Here is a 24,491-nt window from a genome sequence, read left to right on the forward strand (position 1 = left end):
ATTTCGGTACGATGTTGGGAGGTACCGTACTATTGGGGCTATATGAAGGCGTGGACCTGTGCCGACAAATTTCAAGTAGAAAGTTGTATACCCTCAACGAAGACTAAATACCAAATTTCAGCCTTTGGGTGGAATATTGAGAACACAATCTTCGAAATACCGAAAATCGGGAGGTACCGTTCTATGGGGGCTATATGAAGCCAGATATGGCCCATTTTTTTAATACCAAACATCCTAGGATTGACAGAATTTCTATACCAAATTATAAAGGTCTAAGTAAAAATCTGTATCTTGATTTCTACAGACAGACAGACATATTATGGTGGATTGTTTAAAAATGAGAGGTGTTAAATTGTAGAAGAATGAATGATGAAAACTTAAAAAACATTATAGATATTGATAAGGGGATATACAAAACATTTATTATACCCTCAACCTTTAGGCTAGAAAGGGTGAATACGCCTTGATACAACCAAAAATGTGCCTCATCGAAATAACGGTTTTAGATCCCAAGTATGTTTTGATGAAATTCGTTCCAGACAATTTGGAGTCGATTTAGCCATGTCCGTCTGTCTGTTTGGCTGGTTGGTGCGATCGATAACTCTCCAACGGATCAACCGATTCGAACCAAATATTTTGTCCAAACTTAGTTTAAGTTTAAAGATGGGCCATATCGGTCTACTACTTCCGAGATATTGGCCTTAAAGCTCCAAGAAACCCTGACGGCACCAATCAAATTGGCAAATCCGCAAGATAATTCTCACAGGCAGTCTCTGATTGGTACAGACTTTGCACATCGTAGTATTTCATCCAGTCATGTATTAGGTTGGAATATGGACTAAATCGGTCCACTCCTTCGGGTACCTCCCCTTGGATCCTATTTTCTATATATAAGAGGAAAAAGTGAAGTTTAAAATCTCCTCACGATATGCTTTGACTTTTTTTCTGTAGGTTTTTCTAGTGGCCTCTTTTACAACGGTACAATTTTTTCTTGGAGTAAGTCAATACTTCCTGAGATAATGGTCCAAAAGCTCCACAACCGGCACATACTAAAATGGCTATTGTGCAAGATAACTCTAAAACTAATTTAATATTTCGAGAACTTTATGAAGATGTTTGGTTACTAAAAATGTTTGGTATATGTCAGTGATTTGGTATAGCCCCACATTACGGTACCTACAGATCTTAAAGCAAACTCTTGATTCAAAATTTATATATTTTATATACGGGATAATTATTGTGTTTGGTTTTTTTTTTTTGTATTTTTGTCAGCGGTTGAGGGTTTATCTCCGTCAGCACAGTTGACTGATACTTTGTCTTTTGTTTTATTATCGTTAAGACCTTTTAAACATCTATTTACGATGAAAAGCGAAAGCATGAACGATATTCACATGAAATTGATAGTCTGAAATGTAATATTGAATGACAATGAACCAACAAACGCAATGATCTGCACAATGAACAATATTGCCCAACACTTCAAATAACAATCTACAAAACAGTGATACTACCAGTGCTAATGTATGGTTCCGAAGCATGGGTATTTGCTCAAGTAGATATGGCAGTACTTGGTGTATTCGAGAGAATAATTCTTTGAAAGATCTACACCACGAATGAACCACGAATTGTACCGACTATACAACGACGACAGTATAGTTAACGTACCGAGTTACAACGACTGGATATGTCTAGAGCATGAGAGATGGTGAAACCACTAAAAAGAGGGGAATACCAAGACTACTATGGAATATATAAGTAGATAAAAACATTTGGAAAATTGGGAAAGCAAAGCAACAAATAGAGGGGGGTGAAAATATATTCCTAGTTCGGCTCATATGACAAATGTGCATGTAGAGGCCCACCTAAGTAAGTAAGTACTTATTGTGTTCCAACACAGGGCCTCAGCTTTGGCTACGTCATTGAGCTGAACAATTTTGTTATGCTCTATAACTTTATCTTAAATCATCCATGCGATTAAAATGTTTTTAATCCTCCACACTTCATCCATAACTCACTTTGAATTTATCTAGATTAGCAGAAAAAGAAGAGAAAAAAGAACTATTTTGTAGCAGAAGTAATTTTCCATCAACTTTGAAAATCATAATCTTTTTCCAATCTGCTAAGTAATTTTCCAATGAAAAGAGAAACTTTTTTATAAGCCACATTACAAAAACACAACACAACTACCTTTTTTCTTCTTATAGTAATTCTTTGCGTTTTTGTTGTTTTTTGTTACTATTCAAATGCGAAAAAATACTAGCCCCCAACAATGATGCAAAAAGAGAAGGGCGAAAGAGCAAACCGGTAGTTGTCCCATAATTTACATGTACCAACACCCAACTTACTTTACACCAACATTATAAGAAGTGTAAACGTGCCATCAACTCAAGGATAAGCGAAGTTTTGTAGATGCCGCCACCACCAGCAAGCAGCAAAATCAGCATCAGCCACCCGCCTCCACAAAACTAGACATTGAACTATAAAACTAATAAAAAATATGAATACCGTTTTTGCAACTTTGCCGCATTGTGGAGGGTACATCCATACACTCACCCGTACACCCCATATATACATACATATATAGGGCGATCATGAAGAAGTTTACGTCTGAGTACATGATGAAAAAAAAACTATATATTGTAACTTTGTCTTAGTGTTTGTTTTTGTTGTTTGTGTTTTAAACAAATACTACATTTTGATAGAGGGCAAAGGAAACAAATAATTCTACAACAAAGTTCCTTACAATAACTTTGTTTTTGCCTTTAGATCTCTTCTGTATGCAACGATGAGGATTGGCGTAATCCTTCTTTAGATTTATCTCGTTTTTTCTCTCTCCATCTCACAATTACAATAAGGACGACGATGACGACAGCGGCGGCGATGACTAAAAAGTGCTATTTTATGTAAATGGACCTTTTATGAGTTTAAGTTAATGCCGGTTGAGAGGAAAGGAAACGACCAAAACAACAACACAACTTTAAATTGCGGTAACGAAATTTTTGGCAATGACATACTCCTCAATAGCTAGAGAGAAAGATCAAGGAAGAGAGGGTAAATTATTTGTGCATAACTTTGAATTTATTTGACAATTTTACGCCACAAAAAAAAATCCCTTAACCATTTCCCAAGCTTATTATACCATATTGTATTATATTTGCCGCCGATAATAGGGTGCTTATAGACTTCGAAAAAAAAAAACCAAAAATATTCAAATACGTGTGAAGTGGCTGATTGTGGTTATAGGCAAGAGTTTGTTTGTTTGTTTGCGCTGTTTCTTATTCAATGTCGAATTTACTATGCCAATGTAAAGTTACAATTTATTTTTATGATGTGGTTGGTGGTTGTGGTGGTGGCAGAGCAACAACAACAATTACGTTTCCATAGACCAAACTCCACCAAATAGTAAATAAAATAAAAACGGAATAGGCCTCAGTTTTTTGTTAACCAGCAAAGAAATGTTGCTGCTGTTGTCCTCTTCAACTTCTTGAGAAATTTTTGATGGTTTGTCATTATAATAAAGATTATTTGATTATGACCCACCCGCCATCTCCTCCCCCTTCTAGGCCTCTATCGTTACTAAATACCAACAATGATAATCAAATTTTATGGAAAATATAAAATTATTGATTTTTGTTTGACATTCCATGGAGAGGCTGCTGCTGCTGCTATCTCTACGTGAGTGGCCATATTAATTTCTTAGTTAATCTTTTGATCAAATTGGGAAGTGATAACTACGAAATTTTTATGACAGTTTTTTCGTTTGGCTAGATATGAAAACTTAACAAGAGCATAAACATGAATTTTCATAATTTCATAAAATTTAAGTTACATGGATTATTTTCAAGTTTTTTTTTTCTTTTTCCACAAATTGCTATAGCCATGGTGTTAGCCGAAGCTGTTGAAACTTCGTTGATGCAGAACAATTTATATTGATTTTCAAGTAATCATCAACTTGTTTTGCACTTTTGCATTAAGGTTTGCATGAAATCTCAAAAAGCAAAGTTTGTTATCCAAAGTCATCTTGACCATACCACCACCAGTGGCAATGGGGCAGGAGGTTTGTGGTGAAGCTATTATGAAAACTAAAATTAAAAGTACATAGAAAAAAATTGTATATAGTCGAAGAATTGGATTGATTTCAATTTTCCAGACATATTTTATATATCTTGAATACATACCTAGTATAGGGCAATGTGACACAACACACGGTGCGCCTTAACTAACTTTAAATGAAAGGTACACCTGGAAAGTTTTTGCGGATTCTGAAACTACAATGTTCATACATGAGAAAAAACAAAAAAAAATCGCTGAAGGGATTTTTAAATAAATCGCGGTCAAAGTTCACATTTTTAGGTTTATTTTAGGTTTTCATGATTTTGCTTAAAAACCGCAAGACTTATCAAAATGGTATTAGAGAAATGATGTAGCAGTTAAAATTTTCTACAAGATTGATTTTTATGACTTTTTCGTTGGTTTTACCGTTTTTGAGATATAGAAGTTCAAATTGGAACAATATGACAATGACTGTATCGCCTCCTTATGGACAAATTGTCATAAAGGGCGCACCTTAACTATCTTTAAATGAAAACCGCGTACACCTGTGAAGTTTTTGCAGATTCTGAAACAGCAATGTTCAAAGATGAGAAAAATCCAAAACCAAGAAAAAAATCGCTGGAGGGATTTTTAAATAAATCGCGGTAAAAGTTCACATTTTTAGGTTTATTTTTGGTTTTTCATGATTTTGCTTAAAAATGGCAAGTCCTATCAAAATGGGCCTAAAGAAAATATTATACCCGTGAATATTCCCTAGAGGATTGACCTTTATAATTTGTTCGTAAGTTTTACCATTTTTGAGATATAGAAATTTAGGTCACATTTTTAGGTTTTTCTGTAAAGGTTTTTTGATTGGAAACGTAAATTCCTATCGAAATGGTACTAGAGAAAATCATATAGCTGTTAAAATTCTCTACAAGATTGAATTCCGTAATTTTTTCCCAGGTTTTACCATTTGTTAGATATATAAGTTTAAGTTAGGAAATTGCAGTCATGACATTGTTTTATAATGAGGCGATACAGTGAATCCATTGTCCTAATTTGAAGTTCTATGTCGCAATAACGGTAAAAACTACGAAGGTGTCATAATAGTCAATCTTGTAGAGAATTTCCATTGCTACAACATTTTCTTTAGCCCCATTTCTATAGAACTTGCGGTTTCCCAGTAAAATCGTGAAAACCTAAAAAACCGCTAATAGTGTGAATTTTGACCGCGATTTATTCAAAAAACGATTTTTTAGTGATTCTTCTCATCTATAAACATTGAACATTCAGAATCCGCAAAACTTTCCAGGTGTAAGCTCTTTCCATTTAAATTTGGTTAAGGCGAACTGTGAACATAAAAGCAAATGCTGAATGTATCAGTGCCTTATAAATTCTTGACTTAAAATTTCCCACTGTGTATTTTTCATATTTTTCAATAACCAGCACTTAGATAATCTCTGCAGTGGATTCAATTGTTGGTAGGTTTTCATTCGTTTGTTGAAATAGAAATAATGTAGTGATTTTAACGCCTCTCTGTTAATGTAATTTACATTACAGCAGCGGCTAGCGGTCTGGTGGCTCACTGCTAGCTGACTTACTAGTTAGGTGGACGATTGTTAGTTTTTGATTGTTGGCCTCAACTCTTCTACTAAACAGGTTATTGTTCACATGAATCAGTCATAAAATCGAACGTTTTATGATGTTCATGTCATTAATGTGTAAATGTTTTTTTTCGTATGTCTATTTGGTGCAGCCGCAACAGCAACAACCAATTAACTTCTGGCATGGGTTTGTTGGAGGTAAATAACAAACCGACTGACGTAAACAGCGTTAAAATTCATAAATGTTAATTATGAACAAAAATAGATATTTTTTTATGAGTTTTTAATAAATATTTTTAATATTAGATGGACAGCTTGCATTTTGTTTTGCAAAGAATTCTAGGCAAAACAAATTATCTAGTTGAAAATATTTAATTGACTGGAATTCCAATAAAAATGACTCAGCAGTAAGTTCACAGCAGGCAGTAGACAAAATGCATTATTGGAATTATCAAAAATATTAGCAGACATTTTTTGTTTTAATAAGCAATATTTTAATTTAGTGGGAAATGGATGTTTGAATTCAACAAAAATATCATTGAGCAAAATTACTTAGAAATAAATATTGAGGGAGATTTTGTTCTTAAAAAGTTATCGTTACAATTTTTCCTTAACAAAACCTAGACCTGTGTGTTCACCACTGTGTTCACCACATGGACGACATAGTTGGCTATTGAATTGAATACCTGTCCACAAATTTGGGAGGAGAAGTTTTCCGACCACGTGCACCCCAGTTGCCTATGATCAGAAAATGTATCCAAAAATGTATTCAATTTGGCGGTACATTCATATGGGGGCTATATAAAGTGTGGACCTGCATATCTTGACAATTCAAATGTCAAAATACAAATAGTTAATTCAAGAAATGGAAGTAGAATCCTCAAAGTACTTATATGGGGATAATACAAAACATGTTATGTTGACAATTTTTGGTAGAGAAGTTTCGTGACTGCAAACGTCAAATGTAAAATCACCACTATTTTGGTCAAAAAATTAATTAAATTTTTAAAATACCTAAAATCGGGAGATACCATTAATTGTATGGGGGCTTGACCTGCCTATGGAAAAAGACATTCGGGTGCACACAGACGGACAGATGGACATATATAGCTAGATCAACTCAGAATTTTATCGCAAATGGAAAAAGCAAACTTACTATGTGTACTTTCCATACTACGTTACCTATTACAAAGTAATGTAACTTTACCACTTACTAAGTAATGAATACGGTAGCAAAATTCCAAGGTTAAATATATAAAAAAAATTGCTGGTGCACATGTAAGCGTTTGAACAACCCTTAATGTTCGTACGAGTGGCACAGTAGATAGTGTGTGTCGGCTAAAAGAAGTTCGCATGATCAAATTCAGCAGAGAGCTAAATACAAACAAAATATTAAGTGTGTTGAAATTGAAAATAAATTCCAAATTCTGTCCAAAAAAATAGAACATTTATTTTTTGTGGTTATACAATACGAGGGAAACTAGAAAGGTTTCTGAACTAGGCGCCATTTTACATTTTTTGGAAAGTTTGACAGTTTTTAACCTAAGCGTACTCAGGACAGTTGGATATACAACCAGGTGTTGTATTGTTTACAGCGACTTTGACACTTTGGATCATTTTCCGCAACTTTCGACGTGAATAATTACAGCATATTTGTTTACAACTTTCGACGTGTATAATCAGTACCATACTATAGTGGCCGACACTAGCCAAAAAATGAACTTCGTGAGAATGGTACAAAAAGGCCGTTGTGCCAGAAAAAATTAAGCCGTGCGTTATCCGTTCACGACTTAATCGACATTTCATCCATCAACAAACATGGGATATTGCATGAGCACCTGTAGGCCTATTCTGTAACTTTTATCGATTGAAAAGTTGTTAAAATTTCTTTTGTTTTTGTAACAACTACAAAACAAACAAATGAAATTATTGTAAAATAAACAGGAACAAGTGTCGTTTAGGGGCACCTCTCGGATCGGTCCGAAATTTACCATAGGTAGCCCTTGCGACCCTGATTCCAACGATATATAATTTTCCGGGGGGAAGTCCATACTTCCCGAGATATGGATCTTGACTTTTTTTAAAGCTCAAGACTTTCTCCTGTGGACAGGGTCAAAAGTGGGCTACGCGATGAAAACTCTCTTTTAAATTGAAAGTGTTCTTAAGTAGCCGGCCTTCGGCTGGGGATTTAAGGCTTTCTCTTATGGACAGGGACAAAAGTGGGCTACGCGATTAAAACTCTCTTTCAAATTGAAAGTGTTCTTAAGTAGCAGGCCAAGGGCTATCTACTGTAAAAATTTCAGCCCGATCCGAGAGGTGCCCCTAAACGACATTTAAGCCAATAAACAATGAGTAAAGTTTTAAAAAGGTAATGAATAGCGGCTGGCCTCAAAAATGGGGTTTTTTGATTAGATCCAATTTGACAATCGCTCAAAAAGCAGGTCTTGCCGATGTTGTGCAAAGAAATAGTGAATAAATACGATCGATGTGCTTCAAACCACATTTATGAGATAGTCACAAATGACGAATCTTGGATCTATGCGTATGAACCCGAAACAAAATAGCAGTCGAGCGTGGGATTCTTCGAAGGCGAGCCAAATCCAACGAAAGTTTTTCATGGAAGAAGCACTTCGAAGCACAAATGGTCGCCTGTTTCTTCGGCTAAACTGACCATGTGTGTACTATATGGCTTGATTGATAAAGCGCGCTTAATTATGAGAGGTACATTATAAATTTATTTGCCTGATGTCTCCAAAGAAATTTGAAACACGAACAAGGGAAGACGAATCATTGTGCACCATGACAATGTAAGCTCCCACACATCGATTCAAACCAGCGCCTTTTCGACCGACAAAACGTGGAATTGATGGGTCATCCGCCATAAAGCTCTGACATGGAACCAACGAATTCGAATCCTGCACATCAAGAATAAACAAGTGAGCAAAGACTATAGTCGGGACGGGGCCGACCATGTGATACCCTACACCATATCTCCCTTGTTTGACCACCTTCGCCAACCTACTTTACACCAATGTAAAGGTAATATTTTTTTCTTCCATTGATAGGCTTTGCCGTTGGAATACCCCTACTAGAAGCCGATATATTCACAAAGAGTAAAACTTTGAATTTGTCTCCAAATGAGTTTTCCCCATTCCGACCCCTAAATATTATCCGACTATCACCTAAATCAATAGGCTTTTTCCTCTGTGGGGCCTCCATCTACCAAAATTTCGTGAAATTCAAAATTCTAGCCTGTAGCGTGATTACAAAAAATGGAAGAATTGGATATATTACTGACTTTTGCGATATCTCGGTTGTTTACCCACTTACGCCAACATACTTTGCATCAATATAAAGGAGACCCTTTCTTCTTCCATTGACGGGTTTTCCTTTTGGAATACTCCTACCAGAAGCGGAGATATTCGCATAAGAAAAAAACGTTGACTTTTCTCCACATAAGCTTTTTGCTTATTCCGACTCCTGAATATTATCCGAATATCACAAAACTTAACTCTGTGGGACCCCCATTAACCCCCAAAATTTCGTGACGATCCGATCAAAATTGCGACCAGTAGCGCGATTTCAAAAAAAAAAAAAAAATAAATTGAAAAATGGGATGTATTGCCGACTATTGCTATATCTCCGTTATTTGGCCACCTACGCCAACCTACTTTGCATCTTTGTAAAGATGGGATATTTCACTTTCATAATCAGGCTTTGCTTTTGGAAGCTCCCCATCCAAAGCTGTGATATTCGTCATTATAAATAAAATCGCAAAAATAAAAATTTGGGTTGTATTAGCGACTATTGTGATAACTTCGTTGTTTGACCACCTACATACGACAACAAGTTTTGCTTTTGATATACCCCTTATAGATGCGGACATATGCGCTTTAAAATAAAACCTTGACTTTTACCCCAAATAAGTTTTTTGCCCATTCTGACCCCTGAATACTCGTATTATCCGACCATCACCAAAATCAATAGGCTTCTTCCCCTCCGGGACCTTCATCAACACCCAAAATTTGGTGACGATTCGATCAAAATTGCGACCTTTAGCGTGCTTACAAGGTTTAGATGGACAGACGGCGGACACACATAGCCAGATCGACTCGTCGAGACATTCATTTTGGTATATAAAAGTATGGTTCTGCGACCATTATTTCGGTGCGTTACAAACTTTTTGGCCAAAACCAACTTATAATACCCTCCCCACATAGTGGTGTAGGGTATAAAAAAAACAAAACCACCTAAATTCCGGCTTCAAAATGTCAGCAGCCATAAAAGGTGGTTGCAGTGGAAATTTTGAAAAGTGATACATTAGAAGTGTAATCTTCATTTTGTATTCTTCTACTTTTACTTTGGACAGATGTGCGTCGTTTGAATGGTTTAACCAGCAATCGAATAGCAACGTAAAAATCCTCGCTAGCTTCAACGTATTTTGCCTATGTTTATTCATTTACGCGGTCATAACTTCCACGCAAATTCTTTTTTTTTTTTTGCAAAATTTTTGAGCTTTGTTCAAAAACGCTTAATTTGATCTAGAAATAGTTATAGTTACTGGTAAACTACAATAGTTCGCTTAATTTAATAGTACAAATCTTGGCTTCATGGAAACTAAATTTTTTAAAATTTTTTTGTCCTTTACTCATATGCATTTTAACATAAACTACCTTTTTTGAACACCATTCATAATATATGTATATGGAATTTTATATTCAATATTTTTAATTTTAACACAATATTTACATTAAGCTTCCATTATCACATTACTTATGCACCAAACTGAATGCGAGATAATAACGTGTGATCCGAATTAAATATTTTGTTGACTTTTTTGTTTGTAATTAATGTATTGCATAATAGTATTAAACCTAATAATTAACCATTAAATTTGTTATATAATTGTATTAAACATAATCACAACCAGTTGTTTTTTTACGATTTCTTTCGAATTACAGTCAAACTTCTCAATAATGAATTTCCCTGTAAGGAATACTTCTCTATAACGAAGTTGTTTTTTAAGGCCAAGTGGAAATTCTCACACAAAATAATCTCTCCATAACAAATTTTCTCTATAAGGTAGTCATTCGTCGGTCCTCAAGTGCTACGTTATAGAGATGTTCGACTGTGTATTACATTAAAGCTTTTTTGGCTTTTCTTTATACATTACTGATTCAGCTAATTAAAGAGAGTGAATGCATGAGAACAAAAAGAAAGGTAAGTAATCAGTTGAAAATGTTACAAAATAAAATAATGATTGCCATTACTAAACATAGAAGGATAGCAGCAGAACAAAATATATATTAATTTGCAGATGTTTGCTCTTTTTTGGTTTGTTCTGCCAAAATATTAATTATAAAAAGAAAAAAATGAATTAATTAGTAACAAATTACTAAGCAAAAATTGACAAACATTTAAAATATTTTTAGGTAATATTGTTCTAGAAATTTGGGTTAAATTTACAACATTTTTTTTATTGCTATTTAATTTATATTGTCAGTGTCAATACCTTTAAATTAATTCCATGACAGTTGAAATGAATCATTGGCATCCTCAGCTAAGATTGAGCTTTAAAGTGAAATCCATTATTGAAGAATGAACCTGGGGTGGGTAACAAACAAACACTGCCATGGATACAATGAAAATCACTTTATCTTAACTCTTAGAAAAGTAAACCATTATAATATCTAAGAAATTGCTATAATTACTTAAGTTCGAATAAAACAATTGAGAAAAATTAACTTTCATTGCCAAGCACAAACACACATACACAGATGGGTAAATACATCATTGGCCAATTGAAATTATCTTGATATGAAATGGAAATTCATACTCTGCACTTAAGGATATTTTTCTCTCACTCTCCCTCTCTGTCTTGCTCTTCCTCCCATTCGTTCATCTTTACCTTTATTCATGATATTTTGTTTGATTATTCCATAGCAATTCCATTACTTCTTCTTTGTGTTACAGCCAGCATTTTGGCCAAAAGTAAAACAAAACAATGTTAGAAGTACAAAGACAACAGAAACAACAACAACAACAATGTTACTAAGTAAAAGTCAATTTAAAGAAACAATCATTATTCATAGCCAAACTTCTATAAGAAGAAGAAGAACAAGAAGAAGTTGCTAAAAACCAAGCCAAAGTAAAAGAAGAGACGTACAAAAGCCATTTATTGTACAAATAAGCCAAAGGCAATCTCTGGATGTTACGAATCTTTAATACCTTCCCCTTTCTGAACTTTTCTTTCAGTTCTACTACACTAAACCCTTTCCTTCCTTTGTGATTTTGTCCAATTTATAAACATCGATTGTAAGCATGGCATTACACACCCTCCACAACCCATTTCTTTGTTCCGCGATTTGAGTTTTTTTTAGCGAACAAAGAAAACCACGCATTTCCTGCGTAACTAATATTGTGGACAAGCAAGGGAAATCTTTCTATATTCTTGCTTAGATTATTAAGGGGTTTCCAAGGATTCCACTTGATACCATCTTCAGTTTCCCTTTACGCATATTTTGTGGCGAAGTTCAAGCTTTCTTTATTTACATTGAAAGTACTTTTGCCATGAAACGTAATGAAATTTAATGCCATTACATACCTTGGGCAATGTTTTAGGGCAAAATCGAAGGGATATTAAAATGAAATTGAATATATTGGAAATTTAAATATTTCCGCTAAAGAATGTTGAAATCAGTAATTTACATGGAAAATTTTGCGGGTTATTATTGAAGGCGGAAACTTATAAATGTTGGCGTCCTGCCCAATGACATCAAATTATTCTACGCGCTTTTATTATCAATATTGACAAGGAGCATATCTCTGATCCATCAGTCGGGAAATTCAGTCTCCACAATGAAATATCTGACACCGGAATGAGGCTGCAAAAAGCTTTCAGCAGATCAAGAAACGGGTTGTTATAAATGAAAGACATGTATCGAGCGTGTTGGATAAACGATCGTTCCGAGAAGAATACATCGACACGGATCACTACCTTATTACATCAAAGGTGTTGGATAAACGATCGTTCCGAGGAGAATACATCGACTCGGATCACTACCTTATAGGATCAAAGTTTTTTAACCGATTTAACATAGCAAATAAAATACAAACAGATCCAACGTGGATTGTGGATATCTATAAGCTGCAATCGCAGCGGATAGTCTGAGCGTATTCCGCTCAACATGTCCAATTACTGAACGAAAATACCATTCCGCCAACTGATTAGCACATGGAACCTGTGGTATGACCAAGAGTTTAATGCAGCTTCATAAGAAAAGAATGCGGAGATCAAATTTCAGAAGATGGCATTAAGTGCAATCCGCCCGCCCAAGGTAAGGTAAAGACAGAAATAACCAAGAGATGCAGAAAAACAACCTATTGTCGATTATATAACGTAACATTTGGCAGCCCTATACCTTCAAAAATATTCAACGTTATGACTTTGGGGTTTCCGCATTGCTGCAAGATGACACTGGAAATGAACAAAAAAATCGAAAGAGAATCTGCTACAGTGGTTTCTAAAGGGTTCTTCTAAAGATAGGAGATATTATAAATGTGCGTGAAGATAAAAACGTTTTTGAAAAGCCACCACCACTAACACCACTACACTTAGCAAAGACACATTTCTCATGTATAACAGTTATATGACAGTTTTATTCGAGGCTAAAAACGTTTTTGACAAAATGATTTTGAAGGATAGTTGTTTTAGACTATTGCTCAGGAGCTAGAAAAGATACGCGCACACGGAAAGTAGCGTTGGACAGCTAAAGGTGCCGAAATTAAACAAATTAAATGGCCTGAGCATTTCATTGTAGAAAATTTGAGAAAAATTTATTTTTTTGAGAAAAAATATATTTTCAAGGATGTTTTGGGCTATAGCCCAGGATCTAAAAATGATACGCGTATACAGAAGGTACCGTTAGAGTCCTGACAGTCCCTGCTCTTCATAAATGCACAGAATTGGGCATTTCATTGTAGAAAATTTGAGAAAAATGTATTTTTTTGAGAAAAAATGTATTTTCAAGGATGTTTTGAGCTATAGCCCAGGATCTAAAAATGATACGCGTATACAGAAGGTACCGTTAGAATCCTGACAGTCCCTTCTCTTCATAAAAGCACAGAATTGAGCATTTCATTGTAGAAAATTTGAGAAAAATTTATTTTTTTTTTGAGAAAAAATTTATTTTCAAGGATGTTTTGGGCTATAGCCCAGGATCTAAAAATGATACGCGTATACAGAAGGTACCGTTAGAATCCTGACAGTCCCTGCTCTTCACAAATGCAAAGAATTGAGCATTTCATTGTAGAAAATTTAAGAAAAATTTATTTTTTTGAGAAAAAATGTATTTTCAAGGATGTTTTGGGCTATAGCCCAGGATCTAAAAATGATACGCGTATACAGAAGGTACCGTTAGAATCCTGACAGTCCCTGCTCTTCATAAATGCACAGAATTGATCATTTCATTGTAGAAAATTTGAGAAAAATTTATTTTTTGAGAAAAAATGTATTTTCAAGGATGTTTTGGGCTATAGCCCAGGATCTAAAAATGATACGCGTATACAGAAGGTACCGTTAGAATCCTGACAGTCCCTTCTCTTCATAAAAGCACAGAATTGAGCATTTCATTGTAGAAAATTTGAGAAAAATTTATTTTTTTTTTGAGAAAAAATTTATTTTCAAGGATGTTTTGGGCTATAGCCCAGGATCTAAAAATGATACGCGTATACAGAAGGTACCGTTAGAATCCTGACAGTCCCTGCTCTTCACAAATGCAAAGAATTGAGCATTTCATTGTAGAAAATTTAAGAAAAATTTATTTTTTTGAGAAAAAATGTATTTTCAAGGATGTTTTGGGCTATAGCCCAGGATCTAAAAATGATACGCGTATACAGAAGGTACCGTTAGAATCCTGACAGTCCCTGCTCTTCATAAATGCACAGAATTGATCATTTCATTGTAGAAAATTTGAGAAAAATTTATTTTTTGAGAAAAAATGTATTTTCAAGGATGTTTTGGGCTATAGCCCAGGATCTAAAAATGATACGCGTATACAGAAGGTACCGTTAGAATCCTGACAGTCCCTGCTCTTCATAAATGCACAGAATTGAGCATTTGATTGTAGAAAATTTGAGAAAAATTTATTTTTTTGAGAAAAAATGTATTTTCAAGGATGTTTTGGGCTATAGCCCAGGATCTAAAAATGATACGCATATACAGAAGGTACCGTTAGAGTCCTGACAGTCCCTGCTCTTCATAAATGCACAGAATTGGGCATTTCATTGTAGAAAATTTGAGAAAAATTTATTTTTTTGAGAAAAAATGTATTTTCAAGGATGTTTTGGGCTATAGCCCAGGATCTAAAAATGATACGCGTATACAGAAGGTACCGTTAGAATCCTGACAGTCCCTGCTCTTCATAAATGCACAGAATTGAGCATTTGATTGTAGAAAATTTGAGAAAAATTTATTTTTTGAGAAAAAATGTATTTTCAAGGATGTTTTGGGCTATAGCCCAGGATCTAAAAATGATACGCGTATACAGAAGGTACCGTTAGAGTCCTGACAGTCCCTGCTCTTCATAAATGCACAGAATTGGGCATTTCATTGTAGAAAATTTGAGAAAAATGTATTTTTTTGAGAAAAAATGTATTTTCAAGGATGTTTTGAGCTATAGCCCAGGATCTAAAAATGATACGCGTATACAGAAGGTACCGTTAGAATCCTGACAGTCCCTTCTCTTCATAAAAGCACAGAATTGAGCATTTCATTGTAGAAAATTTGAGAAAAATTTATTTTTTTTTTGAGAAAAAATTTATTTTCAAGGATGTTTTGGGCTATAGCCCAGGATCTAAAAATGATACGCGTATACAGAAGGTACCGTTAGAATCCTGACAGTCCCTGCTCTTCACAAATGCAAAGAATTGAGCATTTCATTGTAGAAAATTTAAGAAAAATTTATTTTTTTGAGAAAAAATGTATTTTCAAGGATGTTTTGGGCTATAGCCCAGGATCTAAAAATGATACGCGTATACAGAAGGTACCGTTAGAATCCTGACAGTCCCTGCTCTTCATAAATGCACAGAATTGATCATTTCATTGTAGAAAATTTGAGAAAAATTTATTTTTTGAGAAAAAATGTATTTTCAAGGATGTTTTGGGCTATAGCCCAGGATCTAAAAATGATACGCGTATACAGAAGGTACCGTTAGAATCCTGACAGTCCCTGCTCTTCATAAATGCACAGAATTGAGCATTTGATTGTAGAAAATTTGAGAAAAATTTATTTTTTTGAGAAAAAATGTATTTTCAAGGATGTTTTGGGCTATAGCCCAGGATCTAAAAATGATACGCATATACAGAAGGTACCGTTAGAGTCCTGACAGTCCCTGCTCTTCATAAATGCACAGAATTGGGCATTTCATTGTAGAAAATTTGAGAAAAATTTATTTTTTTGAGAAAAAATGTATTTTCAAGGATGTTTTGGGCTATAGCCCAGGATCTAAAAATGATACGCGTATACAGAAGGTACCGTTAGAATCCTGACAGTCCCTGCTCTTCATAAATGCACAGAATTGAGCATTTGATTGTAGAAAATTTGAGAAAAATTTATTTTTTGAGAAAAAATGTATTTTCAAGGATGTTTTGGGCTATAGCCCAGGATCTAAAAATGATACGCGTATACAGAAGGTACCGTTAGAATCCTGACAGTCCCTGCTCTTCATAAATGCACAGAATTGAGCATTTCATTGTAGAAAATTTGAGAAAAATTTATTTTTTTGAGAAAAAATGTATTTTCAAGGATGTTTTGGGCTATAGCCCAGGATCTAAAAATGATACGCATATACAGAAGGTACCGTTAGAGTCCTGACAGTCCCTGCTCTTCATAAATGCACAGAATTGGGCATTTCATTGTAGAAAATTTGAGAAAAATTTATTTTTTTGAGAAAAAATGTATTTTCAAGGATGTTTTGGGCTATAGCCCAGGATCTAAAAATGATACGCGTATACAGAAGGTACCGTTAGAATCCTGACAGTCCCTGCTCTTCATAAATGCACAGAATTGATCATTTCATTGTAGAAAATTTGAGAAAAATTTATTTTTTTGAGAAAAAATGTATTTTCAAGGATGTTTTGGGCTATATCCCAGGATCTAAAAATGATACGCGTATACAGAAGGTACCGTTTGGGCTATAGCCCAGGATCTAAAAATGATACGCGTATACAGAAGGTACCGTTAGAGTCCTGACAGTCCCTGCTCTTCATAAAAGCACAGAATTGAGCATTTCATTGTAGAAAATTTGAGAAAAATTTATTTTTTTGAGAAAAAATGTATTTTCAAGGATGTTTTGGGCTATAGCCCAGGATCTAAAAATGATACGCGTATACAGAAGGTACCGTTAGAATCCTGACAGTCCCTGCTCTTTACAAAAGCACAGAATTGAGCATTTCATTGTAGAAAATTTGAGAAAAATTTAATTTTTTGAGAAAAAATTTATAAAAAAAAAAAATTTATAAATTTATAAAGGGTCTACTATAGTTATACGATTTCCTAAAAAGGTCTTTTATATGCATAAGGCTAGAAAGGGCTTCTTAAGGGGTTTTATATGGATAGAAAACTCCTTACAGGATTATTGTATAAATAGAAGATTATATAAAGAGGTATTTAATAGATGTAACACTAACTTAAAGGGTCTTCTATAGTTGGAAGACATTCTACAAAGGTTCTGTTTTAGATAGAATACCTCATTAAATGTTCTTATATGATAGAATGTATCTTAAAATGCATCTATAGATAGAGACAGAAAAAACAGGGATCTACTATAGACATAAGACTTCCTAAAGGGTTATTTTATAGATATAAAACTTCCTATCTATATAAGACACCTGCAGGGGGTCTTGTATGTATAAAAGACCTCATAGAGGGGGTTTATATAGATAGTACACCTACTAGATGGATTTTCTTTAGGTAGAATGCCTCCTAGAGGGGTCTTTTGGAGATAGAAGACTTCGTAAGAGGTTTTTCTATAGGTAGAACACCTGGCAGAGGGTTCTTCGATATATAGGACACCTACTAGAGGGGTCTTCTATAGATGGACCACCTAGAAGGGTCTTCCCTAGATAGAACACCTCCTGGGAGGGTCTTCTGTAGATAGAAGACACCTTAGAGGAGTCTTCTACAGATAGAAGACATCTTAGAGGAATCTTCTAGAGATAGAAGACATCTCAGAGAGGTCTTCTATAGATAGGAGACCTCCTAGAGTGGTCTTATATATATATATATATATAGAAGACCTCCTATAGTTGTTTTCTGTAGACAGAATACCTATAGATAGACGACTTCCTACAAGGGGTTTATATAGTGAAGACCTCCTATAGGGGTCTTCTATAGATAGAGGACCTTCTAGAGGGGTCTTCTATAGAGGGAATAACCCATAGAGATGTCTTCTTTAGATAGAAGGCCTCCTAGAGTTTTCTTCTATAGGTAGAAGGGGTCTCCTCCTAGGGGGTCTTCTATAGATAGATAGAAGAAGGGGCCTCTTATAGTAGTTTTCTGTGGATAGAAGTCCTCATCGAGTAATTTTCTGTAGATAGAAGACCTCCTACAGGGGTCTTCTATAGATAGAGGACCTTCTAGAGTTTTCTCCTATAGATAGAAGGAGTTTTCTGTAGAAAGAAAAATAACTTCTGTACATAGAAGACCTCCTAGAGTTTTCTTCTATACACAGAAGACCTCCTACAAGGGTTTATGTATAGAAGACCTTCTAGAATGGTTTTCTATAGATAGAAGACCTCCTAAAGGGGAAAGGGTCTTTTATAGATAGAAGATATTCTAAAGAGACTTTCTGTACATAGAAGACCACCTAGAGGATTCTTCTAGAGATAGAATACCTCCTAGAGGGGTTTTCTATATATAGAAGATCTCCTAGTGGGTTCTTCTATACATATAAAACCTTCTTCTATAGCTAGAAGACCTCATAGAAGTGTTTCTATAGAGAAAAGACATCCTAGCGTAGTCTTTCATAGATAGAATATTTCCTCATAGAGGGATCTGCTATTGATAGAAGATCTCCTAGATAGGTCTTCTTTATAATGAGGACCTCCTAGAGGTTTCTTCTTTTTATAGAAGACCTCCTAGAGGTTTCTTCTATAGATGGAAGGTATTTCAGAGGGGTCTTCTATAGATAGAAGACCCCCTAGAGGGGTCCTCTATAGATGGAAGACCTCCTAAGGGGGTCTTCTATAGATAGAAGACCTTCTAGAGGGGTCTTCTGTAGATAGAAGACCTTTTAAAACATGGATTTTGATACAATAAAACATTTAATATATTCCGTTTAATGTGTGTGTATTCAATCATCTAAATTTTTAAGTGTTCGAGGCATGGTAACTTTGCAACCAAGGTCTTACCAAGATACATTAGGCTCATTTTAAGTCAGCTGCTTATAATTTTATTTAATCGAATTAATTGAGCTATCATGACCTAAGGAGTTTCGATGTTCGATGCCAAAGATGCTATTCAAACATGGGTGAAAGTGATCTGGCATGTCATCTTTTTGGCATCTTCATCGATGAATTTTATATGAGCGTGGAACCCAAAAGATGCCATTCATTTTTGGATCCAAAGCATGTCATTTACACCAATGCTTTGGCATGCCATTTTCACCAATGCACGATGGGGCCAATGACAGGTTTGCGAGGCAACAAATCACTGGGGCAAGCTAGACCTTCCAAATTTTGTACAGATGTTTATAATGGGCTTAGAAACTAATATGCCAAATTTGGTTCATATCGGTTCATATATACATATAGCTGCCGTATATATGTTCGCCCGATTTCAAGCAATTGATGGACCAAACACGCAAATTCTGCCCAATTTTTATGCGATTTGGAAAATACTACGGAATTAGTTATATTGCCAAGTTATATTGAAATCGGTTCAGATTTTGATATTGCTCCCATATATATTTTCGCCCGATTTTAGGTATTTGGTGCACCAATCCCGCTATGTATGTCCAATCTTGATGAAATTTGAAATGGGTGACGGATTTTAGTCTAGAAACATTTTTGGAAAATCATATTGACAACGGTTCCAATAAAATTTGGAAAATGTTACGGAATTCGGACTACAAATAAGTTTGTCAAGTTATATTGAAATCGGTTCAGATATAGAAATAGCTCCCCTATATACATATGTTCAAATTTCATGGTTTTGTCTGTGGTTTGTTATAAGTTAATAAAAAAAGGTTCCAAATTTGGTAAAAATCGGCTAAGATTCCGCCACAAAAGCCAAAGTTTGTGATATCTTTGAAATTATACATATATTATTATTATTATTATTATATACGTCTATTAAATTTTTCCGAAATCCAATTGGTAACATTAATAGGTTTCCGATTATTCGCCAACCAAAACATAAAAATTTCCATATTTTTAAGTATTACGACATCTGAAATCAAATTTTTATGAAAAGGCGCAGATAGGCGCAGCTAATTTCTTCACAAAATGATAGTACACATTAATACCTTTCACCACATATATATAATATCCTAGATCTACCTAGATCTCAAAAGTTATACTCCAGAGAACACATGGATAACAAAGCAAAATACTCCAAAAAAGACATAACATCTTAACTCAAAAATACATTTACCACACATAACATTTTTATTATTTGTTAACACTATCTTATTTTACATACCCATTGAAGAGCTTTCCATGTTTAAAAAATATAAAAATTTTGAAATGTTCTTTTTGGCGCCTAAAATGCTTTCACTACTTATTTATAATGAATGTCGGAAAATGATGCATAACAAAATATGTCACCATTGCCAGATCAGTATGTCGCTATGTGATGTTAACAGATTGATTTATTTTTTTATTTTTAGTGACCCAGCAAACCAAATGTCGGATGTCCGACACTTCTGAACAATTTCGTAAGCAACGTCGTTAAGATTTCGTTCTGATTTCTAAACGATTTTTCGGAGCGGAAATAGTTCAGATTTTGTTCCGAGAAATTTCCTATCCGAATTTCCCAAGGATTTTCTTCAGATTTCGTTACGAAATCGGACCGAAATCGATACGATGTCGCTCCGACATTTCGTTCCGAAATTATGTCAACCACTTCATACAACTTTCGTTAAGATATCGTTACGATTTCGGATCAGACATCGGACGTATCGTCCGAATTTTGTTCCGATTTCGTTAAGATGTCGGTACGAATGGTTTGCTGGGGATTCAGAGCGTTGGCAATCGAAATCCGTTATTATTTTTTTCAAATTGTTCACTTCAAAAATTGACTTTTTGCCTCGAAAACCTGCTATTGGCCCCATCGTGCAATGCTTTGGCATGTCATTTCCACCAATGCTTTGGCATGTCATTTCACCAAGTTTTGCAATGACATTATGATTACGACGAGAGTTCTAACAACGTTGTGATTTCGACATCAAGCCTATTGTAAATAATTTATCTTATATATTTAGAAAAATGTGTAAAAATAACGACTTTCACGACTTCCTTTGCATGTGTTCAAATGCTGATAAAAAGATCGGCTCTTTCACGATTTCCTTTACATGGGTTCAATTGCTAATGAAAAGATCGGATCTTTCACGACTTCATTTGAACCAAGGCAAAAGATGCCATGAAACACGTCATCGCAAAGAACCCCTTCCTTAAAACTTTGCTGGGTTGTGTTGAAAAATTTATATCTAGCGAAGTCCAGACACATCCAAACAATATGCTACGACCGTTTCGCTGGTGGTTTAATTTAGCTCATCAGGCATATTTAGATGTGGTGCTAGACAAGTGCTGAGTTTGAAAACTTGTATATATACTAAACTGATTGCAAATTTGTAGTTGTGAAGTATTTTTTGAAGCCTTTTTACTATCAAGTCAGCCTAGTGTTGCTGGTCTTCATAGAATCCTTCTTCAATACACACACATATACAATCGAAGATGGTTTTTCTTCATGAATTGTAATGCCTTCCAGGTGGGAAGTTTTGATTTATTGGCAGTGGCTTAGAAAGCTAAGACCTCGACAACATTGTATGTTTGTTGGAGAAGACCGATGTTCAAACCTCAGCCGTGGCAGCCGGACTCACGCTTTGTCTATGTTTGCAATCTCAAAGTTCATTTTAGATTTCTCAACATATTCCTTTACATATATTTTATCGGTATTAATTACAATAACCCTGTGAACATAGCAAAAACTCAGTATTGTTACTATTGCCTTGTGTAAATCCACTGAATATCTAAATATATCTATGTTCAAATCTATATCTGTGCTCGTAAAATTACTTAGTCTTAGGGCAAAATCAATTTATTTCCTTGTCACTGCTAAATTCATTTGAGTAAATGAGTAAATGTGTGTTTGTGTTCTTTTTATTAGAAATGAAACTGGAATAATTTCCAAGCTTCTTTATCCCAACCATGAACTCTCAGCATAGTCATTATTGTTTTGTATTCCGATTGTGTAGCTGCTGCTGCATTTGGTTTTGCTAGATGCCTTGATTAGCCGTAATTAATCACATTGGTTCTGTATCAACAACACAAACAGGAAACCAAAAAAAGCGAATATCCTTGGACTTGACTTGAAATAATGATGGAAGAATTGAAAAATATTTTGCCAATAGACAAAACATACACTGATGATCGGGTTATCATCAACTGTTTCTTTATTATTAGCAACATTGAGCGTTCGTTCAGTCATTCTAGCATTGTTTTCAAAGGCATCATTGTTTATTTTCACTTCTATCCTTGTTATGTTCGGGGGTCATTTTTTGCTGTGCCATTTGTTAGAGTTTGGCTAATGAACAGGAAGATATTGTCAGGATAATGATGGCACATGAAAAACAATAGTAATAAATCTATTTTTTTAAACCTTTATCTTTCAACATCGCTCGGGCTTTGTTGTCCTTATCACTTCATTCATTTCTGGATAAAATGAGATGGTTTTTTGCTATAACACCTTATGTTGTTTGACCTTAATTTTGTAATAAATGACTCAGTTGCTGTCATCAATCAGTTTCATTTGATCATTTATAATGATTTGTCCACAAATAACATGTGTATATTTGCAGATTTTATCCATAGAAATGTATGTGTGGAATAAGTAAGTAAAAATATGTATTTAATTTGCGGTTGTTTGTGTTAAAGGTATTTCAGAATATAATATATTACTAATCACTACAAAATAAAAATAAAATATATTAAAAATATTTTTGCGTATAGATTTTCTTCATATTTACATACATATATATTAAGACATATAAAGTCTATATTATTTTCTAACCACAAAATTTTTTTCTGTGCAATTCTTATTTAAAATCAGTTCTTTATTAGAAAAACATTGCTGTCTATTCAAGTTTACTTATACAATAGATTTTCTTATGGTTACTAAGAAACAAAAAAAAGTTGGTGGGTTAGGGAAAGGAAATTTCAACAGACATCCACTTGTAATGCTCAGTGGTGCGTTAGTTTTGGCAAATTTTACTTTAATTAAAAATCGTAAATCATGTGAATACTGCTGCTGATCTGTTGCTGAACACTCAAAGGACGAAAATTTCTGGCAATGAGATTTGTATGTGTACGTGAGTGTGTATGCTGTATGTAAGCCTGTGTTGGTTTTCATTTTAATAGCAGTAGAATATTTTAAAATAAATAATCTTAGCTTGGCTCTGGCACTGTTGCTGTACAAAGAACACCAGTAGCAACAAATAACGGTAATAAGACCACCACTGTTGTTAACAATAAAGAGGCCAAATAAGAAAATGAAACAAAAATATTAAAAGCCATTAACAAAATATGTTGATATACTAAGTATGTAGGTTGTGGTCAAGCAGAGTAATGCTTGGCGGTTTTGGCTCCTTGGCTTTTAGCTAATATTATCATTTATTTAATTTTCTTAACTAATAACCATAAATTCATAATGATTTGGCTGTATTTCATTTACAAGAAATTGGCAAACATTCAACGCAAGGAAATTATTATGAACGAATTTTGCATTAGTGAGTGACGTAATAAGTTGTTTAAATTTTAAGGTGTGTTCTACATGTTATCGTGGAAAACCGGTACCAGTGAACGGCCGTAATGGGGTTTACAGCATTGGTGCTCGCTTCCTTACGGTAGCGTAAAAACACACCACACGTATTCTCTCTTTATTTCTGATTTACCATTGCTTTGCAATGGGGAGAGTGTCCTACCACTACTGATACACAAACTATTCTGAGCACCCCTGGTTTAGAGCAGTGTTCACCAACAACTACAAATGCAACCGCTCCGTTTGTGTTGGGCACACACACGAGATTATCCCCTGCAAGCAAAAACTATCGCGGAAGTGACTTAGGCGTGTCGCCCAGGGCGATGAAAACAGTCGCGGCGATAGGCGCAGAAGTCACCCTGAAGTGACCTCCGTTGTGAAGAAATGAACTACGCCGGCGTGTCGTCTTGGAAGTCACTCCAGCGATACTTCTAGAAGATCATTTCCGCGTTAGTTCTAGAAATTTAAAAAATATTTTTTTTTCTATTTATTTTTATTTAAATTTTTTTATTTTCATTTTTGTATTTTTTTTATTTATATTTATTTTTTATTCTTCTTCTCCTTTAGAGAAATTATTCTTTGCAATTTCCGCCTACATTAATTTTGTCATTTTAAAATTGTGATGTTTTGTTGCCTGACTAGGGAAGCGAACCCGGACCTTCAGAGTGCAAAGCGAGTGTGCTCACCACTACACCATCGCCTCATATAATCATCAGATAGAAAATGTTCTATATTTGTTCAAATGTGTTGAATCATTAAATAAATATAAACAATCACCTTGGAAGTCACTCAGAAGTCACTCCGAAGTGTCGGC

Source organism: Musca autumnalis, unplaced genomic scaffold (assembly GCF_047663935.1).
Source record: "Musca autumnalis isolate F117 unplaced genomic scaffold, ASM4766393v1 scaffold_1, whole genome shotgun sequence".
NCBI classification, from domain to species: Eukaryota; Metazoa; Arthropoda; class Insecta; order Diptera; family Muscidae; genus Musca; species Musca autumnalis.